Genomic DNA, 14,702 nt, shown 5'->3' on the forward strand with positions numbered 1-14,702 from the left:
ATAATACATGTGAAAGCCTACCAATGAAGTAAGTCATGTGCACTTCACTCTTGAACAAAGGCCAGACCTCTTCTGTGTCCGTGGACAGGCCTAAACCTCATCTGCACAATGTCATTCGTAAACTTAGGAAACACAGGTGATGTAATTGAAAAATGTGGAGTTTCTTTTCCTCATTTCACAATCACATCACCTGTGTTTCCTTTGCTTAGGTATCTCATAGTGCAGATGGACTCTAGTATATGAAAGAGTACACATAAGCTGAGCAGTGTATACAACAATTTTGACATTTACAGAACATTCAGCTTCTTATCTTGTTGGAGATGAAATGAGGCCTGTCTTGTAACATGGTGCATCTTTTCCATCACTGCTGCATCGGTTTCATGTGGCACGGGACTTTACAGCATGACACATCTGCCTAGATGCATCAAGTTGTAAATATGTCACCACATAGCAAATCTTTTGCACCGCCGCTGCGTCACAAAAGTGACGCACAGTGACGCAAAAGAGGCATACACCTATCATAAATCTGTCCCTAATATTTTAAATGATTGATTCAGGATGACGATAAGGTGTGCCCTATCCAGAGGTTTGTTTGAGGTGAGGCCTACTCAGGGTTGCAGATGAAATTTACGCTTTTTGAAGAGTACAGAGGAGATAATACATGTGAAGCCCTACCAACGAAGTAAGTCATGTCCACTTCACTCTTGAACAAAGGCCAGACCTTTTCTGTGTCCGTGGACAGACCTAAACCTCATCTGCACAATGTCATTCATAAACTTAGGAAACACATGTGATGTAATTGAAAAATGTGGAGTTTCTTTTCCTCATTTCACAATCACATCACCTGTGTTTCCTTTGCTTAGGTATCTCATAGTGCAGATGGAGTCTAGCATATCAAAGACTACGCAGAAGGTTACAACTGTATGGAACATGGCTATGTAAGTCAAAAAATCAAAATCTAAATTTGCCAAGCACACATGGGGGCGTATTTACAAGGACCTTGCACCACAGGGAAAGGTCTTAAATTAAAATGGGAAAAATAACATCAGAGAGACTCAAAGGCCTTATAAATATGCCCCAAGCAACCTATGAAGCTCTAGCATTACATATCAAGAAACCTAATTGATTTCAAAAATTGTTTTTAAACACATCATCGAAATAAATTATATACCTACATTCATCAGGAAGTGACTTAAAATGCCCTAAGACACATGAAAGCGTTTTTTTAAGCCCTTGCTCCATTTTTAGATCACTTTTAACATGGCTATGTAAGTCAAATAATCAAGATCTAAATTTGCCAAGCACAGATGGGGGCGTATTTACAAGGACTTTGCACCACAGGGAAAGGTCTTAAATTAAAATGGGAAAAATAACATCAGAGAGACACAAAGGCCTTATAAATATGCCCCAAGCAACCTATGAAGCTCTAGCAGTACATATCAAGAAACCTAATTGATTTCAAAAATCGTTTTTAAACACATCAACTAAATCAATTAGATACCTACATTCAAGGGGAAATGACTTAAAATGGCCTAAGACACATGAAAGCGTTTTTTTTAAGGCCCTTGCAACATTTTTGGGTCACTTTTAACATGGCTATGTTAGTCAAAGAATTAAAATCTAAATTTGCCAAGCACAGATGGGGGCATATTTACAAGGACCTTGCACCACAGGGAAAGGTCTTAAATTAAAATGGGAAAAATTACATCAAAGGAAGTCAAAAGCCTGGAAAATATGCCCCAAGCAACCTATGAAACTCTAGCAGTACATATCAAGAAACCTAATTGATTTTTAAAAACGTTTTTAAACACATCTTGTAAAGAAATTATATTCATACATTCATGGGGAAGTGAGTTAAAATACCCTAAGACACATGAAAGCATTTTTGTAAGACCCTTGCACTTTTTTTGCATCACTTTTAACATGGCTATGTAACACAAAGAAACAAAATCTATTTGTAAAACACTTGACACAAAGCAACATTTTAAATACACAACTTTCTTCATAATTTTCTCCCTAAACCATACTATTCGCTACCTAAATGAAATGAATCTTTTCTCACCTTAGCAAATACTTTATGAGTTTCAAAACAGTCTCAGAAACACACCAAATTGTCTTTAGCAGAGCAAAAGGTATGCACTCCAGAGTCTGCAGCTATGAAAAGCACAGAAATGCTGTAACTCATCACACATATCTCTCATGTCACCCAATCAAAACTCTTCCCTCACTTTTTTCAAATCAACACCCTTCCCCCCTCTGGCCTTTCTGCCTTTTTTGCATAGCAACCACCTCCTGAAAGACCTCTCATGTTTGCAAGTTCACACAACAATGTTTCAATTGAACTCTGAACTCTCAGTGCACCTGCGTATCCAGTGCAATCTTCCATTAAATGATTTTTTCTTGACCATTCAAATTACACCTTTCAAACAACACATCCATGCACCCTAACTTTCTGTTTTCAGCAATCAAAATCCACCAATCACTGCTACTGCTTCCTTAACACAGAAACTCCACAGTTTTTTTCATTTTAAACTCTTATTTTTTCAACTCCCATTTCATTGCCACACTTCATCTGACTGCAGCAGAACCTCCTCTCACCATGTTTTCTGTCTGGATTGTTGGACATAGTTACATCTACTGGGCTCAAAGGTATGCTGAGAACAGAAATTTACCTAACCTCAATTTACAAGATGTGGAAATTAAGTGGTTTGGCCACAGAGGATTAAAATGTCACCAATTGATACCATTGGTGAAAACCTTTATGCATTTGCCTAAACCTGACCTGTTAATTGTGCACTGTGGAGGAAATGACTTGGGCACTTTGACTGGTGTAGGTCTGGAAATGCTTTTAAAGGACACCTTTGAGCAATTGATGGCACTTTTTCCTCAAACTGCCTTGGTATATTCAAATATATGCCAAAGACAGAAATGGAGGTGGTCGAACCAATTTTGTCCACAAATTGAGAAGTCGAGGAAGCATGTAAACAAATCTGTTTCAGCTTACATGAGAGACCATGGAATGGGCTCCATGTACAACAATAACTTGCGTTACTACATGCAAGATATCTACAGAGGAGATGGAGTTCACTTCTCAGATGAGGGCAACAGAGTTTTCATTTTGAATTTAAGACTGTGCATTGGTACCTACTTATAAGTACCTAAATGTACCATAAACCCAAAAGCTCTTCTCAGAGCTACCCTACATCTGATCACTCACAATTATTATTTTACTTTAACTTTTTTCACAAATTTTCAACAAAGTACGCTCCCCGGAGCGCTACCCGGTACGCGAACCGGAAGCTAACCAAGGGAAATTTTTTTAAAATTTTTTTTTTCCCGCACATATGGGCCTCCTCAGCCACCCTCAGAAAACCTAGGGGGTCAAGATACGTCTACCGTGCCCCCTTCTACCCATTCTGAACATTATTTGCCCTCCATCTTGTATCTTAATTCGACCGAAACACAAAATGGTGGACTCCCGTAACGCTGCCGGTTCGCGTACCGGGGCGCTCACCGGGAAGCGCTCCATCAAAAAAAGTGGGAAAGTAATTTACAGAAGAAACCCTGGAGACACTTTCACCAAATATAGATTAGCTCATACTACATACCAATCCCTACCATTTTCACAAATTTGGTTGGAATTCCATTTAGCCATTTAGCCTGTAGACCTCTCTAAATACCCTGAGGTAAATTACTTCACAAAACACATCTGAAGTGTTGGAATTGACAACCAATTAAAATGTTACTTTCATTTTCTATTTTTTTTTACCTGACATTTGATTGGTTATGTACCTAAAAATATATAAAGGAAGAGAAGGAAACACAGCCATTTTGACTACTACTTCCTGGTGTACATTTCAATAGGATTTTCACTAATAACTTCAACTTCTTTTGAAAGGTAAGTTGTTATTTTAAAAACTGAAGTATATTGTGCACTTTAAGTTAATATGGTAAACTTTTTCTGATAGTTATATACTATCCCTCTGTAGTAGTTATAGATTTAGATAGACTTCTCTGTTATAGTTATGGATGGACTTAGGCTTCTCTTGTATAATTAGGAATTTACTTACGTTAAATAACATACACTTTTTTATATTCCTACTTCCACTCTGATACTATACACTGCCCAAAGATAAATTCACTGTTAAAAACTGCCTATCTAAAATTAATCCCAACAGTGCCCTATCTCTACTAATATATATTTTTTTATGCAAATTTCAGACAAAATGGAAGGCGAACAGAAAGTTTCATTTGAAATTGTCCTTGCAGAGACCAACCAAGAAATCATTGATCCAAATGACATTAAATTTATGGATGAAACTCGGGACCAAGAACTACTGCAATGTGTGCAATCAGTAGATGTCCTCCTTGAAAATGAGGACATTATACACACTCAAAAATTACAAGCTATGTTCAATGAAAATAACGACATTTCAGACAGTGAAATGTTAGACATTTTATTAAATTTTGAAACACAATCACAATAATAAATAATTGCTTAAAAAATAAAGAAATAAAAAAAAATCAACAAAACAAACAATCAATTAACATACAATATTTGAAAAGTCTATCATTCTTTTTTCCTTATAGTACGCTCCCCAGAGCGCTTCCCGGTGCGCGTACGGGGCGCTCCCCACGCAAAAAAAACAAAACATTTGTAAATTTTTTTTTGCCCCGCGGGGCCCTTTTAAAGCCTCCACATCAAACCTAGGGGGTCAGGGAGGATCTACTATGCACCCTTATGGTCATTTCCCCCTTTGTTTTTGCCTCCTCTTGTCTCTCGATCCTACCGAGAGACAAGATGGCGCCGCTCCGGACTGTTTAGAATGTTGACAGACACCGGAGAGCCAATCAGCTTCGCTACGCGAAGTTCCGTTACGCGTCAGGTACGCGAACCGGAGCGCTGCCCGGAGCGCGCTTACAGATATATATCTTTTTTTGAACGTTAATTTCTCAAAATCCACTGGATCACATATATTGAGACCTAGCAAAGGCACATCGGGCTACCAGTCCCTACAATTTTGCCAAGTTTCGTGCAAATCCATTCAGCTGTTCAGGCTAAAAGTGAGGCCAACCACCCTATGGAAATTAACATGGGAAAAACGCGTTTTGGGACCCCCCTTTTTTCTCGGCCCCCCCTTGACAAACCCCCCCAAATTTTCAGTATCTGCTCAGAAACAAAATGTTCAATTTTCCTGAAAATTTCAGCCAATTCCGTCCACAAACGCCAAAGTTATTAGACATAGAATTTTCAAAAATCCCATAGAGAAAAAATCCTAACTATATATACCTACTGGCGACCGCCAGTAGCTAATATATATATAATATTTTGTGCCATAGTAGGTTAGCAGTGTGCGGCTAAATTACATATCATGTGTATTGACGTTATGCAACCCACTGAGTTATCCTTGTAATGTGTAAGCTTTAGTTAGTGAGTGTTACTCCCTTTTGTATTTTGCAATCCCTATTAGGCTGTGTCCAAACTAGGCCCTGTTATTCGTTTTGCTTGCTTCAGCCGAAGACTGTATTTAGTTATTATTTTCTCTTCTGTACAAGGTTGCCTTCTGATTTACTAATAAATAGGCCTTTCAGCCCTTGCATACCTATCCTTGTGTGTAGCTCTGCTCCCACGTTAGGAGATGCTGAGACACGGCACAGAGACCTTGAAATCATGATAGTGTGTACCCATATAGCAGATGGTAGTTCATCCTTCTGTGCCTCCTTTGTTCACGTCTGGCCTAAGCTTGTAACTTTCCACTTTGGGAGTGGTTGGGGGTTCTTGGAGGAATGGTTACGTGGTACAAGCTGTTGGGGGCCAGTCACTCGGCAGACATTTTAGGGTGCAGTTCAGATTGGACTCCTCTGCAGAGTATTGCTAATAAACACCTGTTTGTATTCTGTACTGTCTGACTGACTCTTCATTGTTTTGGAAGGCATATTAGATTGTTCTCAGCAACCTGGATACCTTCCTTGAGTTTGCTATTTTTTTTATTTTTCCCTGATATATTTACTTGTGCTCGTGGCTGATAGTAGTAAAGTGTATTGGTTTTTAATCATGATTTGATTTTTATTCTGCCTCCCTGGTGGGCCACTCACTAGTAATTATTTTATTTATTTTTTGGCTGACTCTCATAGAGTTCCTGTAGGCCAGGAATCTTCAAACCTAATGTCAAGCCCCTCTGTGCAAAATATGTAGGGGCCAGGCACCCCTACCATCCTTCCGCAGAGGTGGATCAATCTGATGATTAAGAGACTTGGGGCCTTATTTATGAGGTCTTGTGACAAATTTGCGCTTCCGTTGAGTCACTTTTTGAGATGCATCGGCGGCGTAAAACACGCCTCTTGTTGCGCCCTATTTACAAAGTGATGCTTCTAAGCAGATACATCCTTTGTAACCCCCTGCGCTACATTATACCTGCATCAAGTATAATGTATGCAGGGTGGATGTTCCCACGTAAGCCTCGTAGAAATGAAGCAGTGAAATCTACGAGATTTCACTGCGCCACTTTTAGGGTACAAACGCGTCAATATCTTACACCTGCATCACAGCAGGTATAAGACTGATGCAGGCCCCATGTGAAAGGACACTGCTGGAGTTGCGTCACTTTTGTGACACACTCCAGCAATGCGTCACTTTTGTGCCTACATATACGTCAGAAATAATGCCGTATCTGTAACTCCTTGCAACATGATGCGTCATACAGTAAATATGACGCATCCATCATGTGGCAAGGAGGACCGCTGCTTTCATGCAGCGATGCATCACTTCTCATAAATGAGGCCCTCACTATCCAACCCATCCAGGCCCCCTCATGAAAATGGTATCCAGAACTCCTCTGCTATTCTGAACTTCCTGTACAAAGTCTGTAATGAACGCTGCAAAATCACATGCAAGATCAAGCCGAAAATATCTCACCTAGAAAACACTACAAAACTGCATTCGGATTCTTTGCAATCTATCTCCATTTCCTCTGCTAAATATCATCCACACCCCACCTGCAAATGCCTAGCTAGGTTCACTTTTACAGAGCACTCTGCAACCCATCATTTACACCACCACTTTAGTGCGTCATCCACAGCCATTTTACAAATCCACATCAAGATCTCCTGTTAACAGCCCCTTCTAAAAGGTCCTCTGTTGCTGGTGAATAAAACAGGGTAGGAAGACACCCCTTTCATGTTCAAAGTGACTGACCTCTGAACACCATAATTTCCACTCCTTTTCTGAGTCACCCAAAGCTTAGCTCCATCTCGCTGATGCAGAGTTGTTAGTGGGAGGATGGATTTTTGGTGCATGGGGGCAGGGGACGAGAGGGATATGGAAGTGGGAAGAACAGGGTTTAAGGAAAAATAATGACAGGGCCTTCAGCATGTAACAAATGATTACAAGCAGTTTAAAGAAGAGTGAAGTGAGAGGGGTGCTGCTGTTTGCAGGATCTCATCACAGACCTGTCCATGTGCCCCTTTTAAAGTTGGTTCCCTTCTCTAAAAGCTCACATCTAGTCCTTGCTTTCTGAAATCTCATTCATTTTTCCCTCAGAGAACAAAGCTTAGTGCTGTTTAGAAAAGCTGCTCATGTGAGATTGCTGAAAGAAAAGCTCAGTACCCCCTCTTTACAGGTCTGTATCCCATTAGAAATCCACATTCAATTGTGAACAATCACTCTATGTGCACTCTTGAAATTGCCACCCATTCCCATTAAAAGTCTTATTCAATACCTTCATTTAAAGCCATTGCCAATGCCACCTCTTCAGATCCATAATTGATAAGTGTTCCAAGCCGATTTACAACTAGCTCAGACATGCCAATGCACCCAATTCAGATGGGTGACGTCTGATTTCTGGAGCCAAAAATGGCTTTCTTCTGGCTGGCACCTAACTGAAATTGCCTCTGCTTCAATAGAAATCAAATGGAAGAAATACATTCTCCAGATTATTACCTTTATTTTCTTTAAGTCTTCCACTTTCCTCTTCTAAAATGTTGACATGTATGCTCTTTTCTGTAGGGATTACAAGGTGCTTGGTTCTTCTTCGGAAGCTAAGGCCATTTTGGAGCATAGTTCAATCCGGCCACCAGCACCCTCCAATCCACCCATCTGCCCCCCAGAGTGACACAGACTTAGACGCCATGGCCTCAGTATCCGAGCTGTCTTGTATTTACGCAGCTCCTATCCTACAAGACGACAATGTTCCTGTCACGGAAGACAAAATCAATGCCATGATTAAGGCAGCAGAAATGTTGGTGGAACCTTTAGGCCTGGTCTCTTTGCAAAGGCTCTTGCTAACATTGACATCAGAAGCCTGATCTGCAATGTAAGAGATGGTGGTGGAGGTGTCCCGGCAGCTGGTGCTACAGCTGCTGCAACAACTGCTGCTTCTCCTGCTGAGGAAAAGAAGGAAAAGTCTGTAAAAACTGATGATGACATGGGCTTTGGGCTTTTTGACTAAACGGACATTAATAAGACCTTTAATAAAGTATGCTAGCAGACCCCAGTCCACCAGATTTTTCATCTGCGTCCTTGCACTTGTAGTCCTTGTTTTATAATTAACTAAACAAGACTACAAGTCGCAGAATGCAGAGAATACACTTTTCAACAGTTATCATGCATGGGGTTGGCAAGCTTGATATTGCCCATCTTCGCATTTTATTTGTTGCTTTGCTTGCTGGTGCTACAGAAGACACACACTGTATTGAGTTTCCTGAAGGAACCAGCTGACAGTAGTCCTCTACTACTAAGTGCTTCTGCTACTAGTGCAAAGTGCTGACTGTTAGTACTAAGAAGAAGGCCCCCAAAGCAGGAGGTTCTCCAGGAAAGAGACCAATGGAGAGGAGAAGAAGCAAATTGCCAATTCCACCACTAACATCCTTTATCAGGAAATGTGACATAACTGCTGCAGCCTCCTCTCAGAAGAAAGATGCTAAAATTGCTGCATCTATGGCAACACCACCAAATCCTAAGACCATGTCTCTCAGGGCTGCAGTGACTGTAGTAATGGAGATCAGTGAATCTGAATTGGGATTGTCTCAGCCACAAACTGCATCATCACAGGAAATTAGACAGCAGAAGCTGCAGTCAGCACCAGTTCTACTGGATTTAGAAGCAGAAAAGGTGAGTGAGGTTGTTGCTGAGCAAGATATTTTTAGCACGACTACTCTATCCTCAACAGCTTTAAAATCTCCAGCAAGGTAAAGAAAGAGTACTCCTGTGTCGTCTCCAAGCCCCCTTCTGATGATCTGGATATGGGTTGGACACCAGATGAGTCTGAGAAATAAGGGGGAAAAAAGCTATCTTAAAACCTGGAAAGTGAAGAATTTGTTGATGATTACGATAAGCTGGTGATTATCAGTGTGTAGAGTGGTACAGTGGATGTACAAGTCACCTCTGTTCAACCTACTCAGGTTCATGTTGTTCCAGCAACACCACCAGCTCTCATATATCGCCCTAGCCACCGTCCCACGCTATCACAGGACCAGAGCAGGTGGAAGATCCTTCTCCTACCTAGCAGCCAAGCCCTGGGTCTAACTCCCACTTCACCCCCGACGGAGCATAATACTGCACCAGTTCAGGAAGAACCTGAAGACCTGGCTCTTTGGCTGACCACAACTCAGCTGCCCATCCCCTCCCCTAGCACTTTGAGACTCTCATGCATGAGTAGTGCACTTCATAGACACTGACTGATTGATTGATTTACAGGAACCCAGAAGCCTGGAGTGCCCACCACCCCTACCACAACTGCAACATGCCAAACAACAACAGCATACCAAACTAGCTTCACCTTTAGTTTTTCAGTATTTGGCATAATACAAAAGCTCTCATCTCCGGTTTGGGACTTATGTATGATTATCCCACATGAGGATAACATTGCAACATGCTCTGTTTGCCATAAGACTTTTTTGTGGTAAGCCAGGGGGTAAAGCGGTGGACTTTGGTGAGGTTAAATTTACTATTCCAACTCCAATCCGTGGAACAGTAGAAAATGTGTTGCAGATCAGAGGGGTTACATTTACTATTCCCACTCTAGTCTGTGCAACAGTAGGGAAAGCACTGAACTCCAGTCATGTTAACAGTCGGGAAAGTGTTGGATTTCGGAGTGGTTACATTTACTCTTACCACTCCAGTCGGAGCAGCAGTTGTGAAAGGGTTGGACTTCAGAGGGGTAAAATGTACTATTTCCCTCTACAGTCTGTGCAACAGTGGGGAATGCATTGGAGAGGTAAGAATTACTATTCCCAATCCAATCTGTGCAACAGTAGAGAAAGCGTTAGACTTCGAAGAGGTTGCATTTACTATCCCATTTACTATCCCAGTCTATGCAACTTTAGGGAAAGTACTTCACTTCAAACACATTATTACTTTATTAACTTCCTAGCATATGCCCCTACAAACCCAGCAGCCATCACCATATTACTACAAATATTAGTACACAATTTACATCATTACTAATCAATTAAATAATTATTAATACATTAGTTAATTATCATTACTCAATTATTACTTAATTACCCCCAACCACATACCTCTACAAACCTAGCAGCCAGCATCTAACATATAACTACAAAATATAAGTATTACCCAATTTGTGTAATCAATAATGAATTAAACAATTAATAATACATTAATTAATGTGTTCATACATTTTTACTTAAGTAACTTCTCATCCTGTGTTCCTACAAATCCTGCACCTAAACTATAGCAATACATATAATTATTACACACTTTACATAATTCATAATGAATTAAATAATTAATAATGTTTTAAAAATGAATTGTTAACTATTACTTAATTAACTTTCCATCCTATACCACTACAAACCCAGCAGCCGACACCCAAAATATAACACAAAAATATAATTACACAATTTACATATTTAATCATTTATTAATGCATTTTTATGACTTATTTCACTCCCCACCCTATACACCTACTGCCATGCTGCTCACCTGCTTCTTCTCCACGAAGATGATGTTGGGCCACCTATCTCTAGGGTGGCACCTGATCAAGGAACTAAAACCTTAAAGCCAACACCAGGTGGGTAGCAAAAAAATAAAGAGAGACCTAACGCGTCTTCAGGGGCAGCTATTGTCTTCTTGGAGAGACTGTGTACATCTCTTCAGTTCTGGAAAACGTGTTCATGGTGTGTGGATAGTTGTACAGCATGGTGAGTTGGACTGCAAATTATAAATGGAAATGTTATACAACTTGGCCATTCAACATCCCTTCAAAATTATGAAATAATTATGAGGGAGCACTTGCATGCTAATGCTCTGTTGCCGCACAGACCTCACAATAAACTACAGTGCCTCTTGGAGCTACAGCACTCCCAGGAATTCACAGATACCATGTATTGCCAGGAAACGATACCCTTTGTTATTATACAGTTTTACCTAACTATAAATATGTCATTTCACACAGATCAATGTTGGAAAGTACAGAAAAGCACATAACACCAGTCGCATGTAGTTTCTGCTCATTAATTTTATGTAAATATATCATGAATTGAATGTCTATCATTGCGCTTCAATTTGCATCATTAACATCCTTGAGAGGGAAAACGATCACAGGACGCAATAAAACACATCCCCAGCATGTTACAAAGACACTATCAACAATGTCTCAGTATGAGCCAAAAATTCAAACAATGTCTAGAAATTTAGCAGAACAATATTCGGCCTTGTAATTGCACAATACCTAAGAAATACCCATGTATTTGTAGAGCCTGGTTGTCTGTTTTGTTAGTTTGAGCTTTTGTTAGTGCACTAACATCATGTACGGTACATAACCATATCCTTTCTTTCTCTTTGCAGGTACAGCAATCATCGTTTCAGGAACAAGAGACCACTGTGTTGAGAAAAGACATTGCTGGTATCACAGGAGGCAGAATCGGGAGTCACAGGTGAGTTGCAGGTGAGTTGCGGTGCTGGAAAAACTCCACAGGATACTCAAAGGTATCCGGGAGGTTCAGGTGAGTGGAAAACAGAAGAACACTCTGTTGTCTTCAGCCAGTAAGTAGACCAAGCACTGGCTATCCCTTTGGGTGCAGTATAAATACCTAAAATACAGTGAGAGGGGCCCCACAGAACCCAAAGGGGACAGGGCACCACATTTGACACAATGTCATGTGTATAATTCACTTTGGGTGCATAAATGAAAAACATTCCACATCTACTCACATACATCCAACGAGAAGCATCAGGTGCAGAAATTGACAGGATGTTTTCCGCTTACATGACTTGCTTTGTAAAGTCGAATAAAGCTACCTTTGACAGGATATCAAAACACTTTTAGATTCAAATTAATAAAAAAGTTCCTTATCACAAGTACATCAAATTAAGAATTGCTTAACTCTTGGAGCATGCAAAATTCATAGTCTAAACATATACAAACTGGAAAGGACTTTAAAGAGATCTCATTTGTCATCAATGCATTAATTTGTAAAAATACATGAACTCAACTTAATACAAACAATCTATTCTTTGTCACAATGTAGTTATAAACACTACAGTACAGTACAAATTTAACAACAAAACAAGGCGTTGACTCGTTTTGGTGGGTTTTACAAAAATGTAACCACCTTCTTCCGGACAAACACTAATATTTTCTCCTTTCCAAATTTTAATCGTAAAACCGGTCAAAAACTCGATGATGCGCTGTTTTTGATCAGGCGTGAATTAGCCGCGAAAATCACTATGATCTGTTTCAGAAGTTTCTGGAGGACAATTTTTTATTGATTGTAAAGTGATATATATAGATGTAAAATGTCTTCCGCGCCTTATCCTGCAGTTCTCAGTAGTCTTGTTTTTTAAATCAAAGCCTGCTATTAAAACTTGTTCAGGGAGTTAAACAACTTCCCACAGTAACTTAAGTTCGGCTGGGGACTTGTGACCGTTAGTCATTCGGAATGGCCCTTCGCTTTTGGGTCCGCATGTGTATGTGGTTGACTGGATACTGCGAACAAAAACTATTTATATTGCTTACATGCAAAAAAACTTGTCCTCTAGAATCACACGAAACAGGTCATAGGTGATTTTGCGGCTAATTCACACCAGATAAAAAACGGTGCCTCATCGAGTTTTTGACAGTTTTTACAATTAAAATAGGAGAGAAGATATAAGTGTTTGTCCTGAAGAAGGTGGTTCTGTTGTTTTAAACCCACCGAAACGCATCACCGCCTTGTTTTATTGTTAAATTTGTACTGTACGAAACCACATTTTGACAAATTAATGCATTATGTTGAGTTTATGTATTTTTACAAATCTTCGAAGTCCTTTCCGATTTTTATAGTTTTTATATTATGAGTTTTGCATGCTCCATGTTTTTAGCAATTCTTAATTTGATGTACTGGTGAAAAATAACTTTTATATTAAATTGAATCTATAAGTGTTTTGATATCCTGTCAATGTGTGCACCTGTTGGTTCTGGTTGCATGTATGGGAGCAGATGTGGAGTGTTTGTTGATTTATACACCAAAAAGGATTTATACACTTGACATGCAGTATAAATACCACTTCAATTCCCAAGATGGCTAACATACACTTGTGCTCCAAAATCGAACAAGATTTGGTGTGGCACGCTGCAGCAACATGTGTCACAAGCCTGGCCCCTAGGGGAAGCATGTGTAAATGTATGCATCATGATTTCCTTACCTAAATGAGGTAGTAGCCAGCCTGGGGAGTATACACCAACATAATAATGCCATGTTCAGTGACTAAATGGCCTAAAGGACTCAGGGGATTTCACCAATTATTTTAAGAGTCCCCTCAGGGCCCATTGAGAATTAAGTTGCCATGAACAGCCATGGAGGCATACTGATATGTGCTCAGTCTTGAAAGCCCACAGCACACAGGGCAACACGTAACAATTAACAATTATACACATAGTAATAGATACAATTAAAATATGAACTAAAGCACATTGCGGTAGTTCAAAAACAATATTGTTTACAACTATAATATTGAAAATGAAATTAACAACAACAATATTCTTAACAATGATATTTCTTACCTGGAAAAAACAATATTCTTGACAACTATATGTCTGCACAATTATATTTTTTCTGATATTTCTGTGTTTTGATATTTACAACTTGATATATTTTGTCCAAATACTATATAAGCTGTACAAATCTATTAATGATTATGTAATTCAAAGGCAAGGAGCTGTAACTGCTAAAGCCATGGCAATAGAGGTTGACAATAGGGGGCTACTAGAGTACCGGATACAAATGCTATCTCCATTTGAGAATATGACACCTGAAGTCAGCAAAAAATATAGTACCAGAAGCCAAGCAATCCCATTGTTCCACCTGCTACAAGAACAGTTGAAACATTTATAGCACATGTTCACCAATGTGAATGAAGAAGCAGCTTCTTTGATGAATAGATTAATCCTTCAATTGGACACTGCTCAGAGGCTGCAAAAAGAGATTGTATTCTCCAAAAAGTACATCTGTGCCACAATACTAGTTCTATGATACAAAACACAGCTGGCCTTTTTCATTCCCTCTTACTGAAATGGATGTCTTAGTTTACAAGACTTTGATCATTAGTAAAGCAATTGGGATAGAAGAAGAATTACTGCAAATTGTAGGGTTGGGCAGGATTTCTGAAGTACAGCTTTAAAACTCAATACAGTGCAGTGCTGGTGGCTCTTAGTCTCAGCAGCAGCCAGCACCATTGGCAGTTGCTCCAAAAACTACAGCAA

The 14,702-nt window shown here is 39.7% G+C and overlaps 1 pseudogene; it reads left to right on the plus strand.

The window, feature by feature from the left end:
• The first annotated feature begins 8,127 nt into the window (after nucleotides 1-8,127).
• On the plus strand, nucleotides 8,128-8,447 carry LOC144824650 (large ribosomal subunit protein P1 pseudogene; annotated as a pseudogene).
• Nucleotides 8,448-14,702: the final 6,255 nt, after the last annotated feature.

The sequence above is a fragment of the Lissotriton helveticus genome, chromosome 3_1 (assembly GCF_964261635.1).
Source record: "Lissotriton helveticus chromosome 3_1, aLisHel1.1, whole genome shotgun sequence".
Lineage (NCBI taxonomy): Eukaryota > Metazoa > Chordata > Amphibia > Caudata > Salamandridae > Lissotriton > Lissotriton helveticus.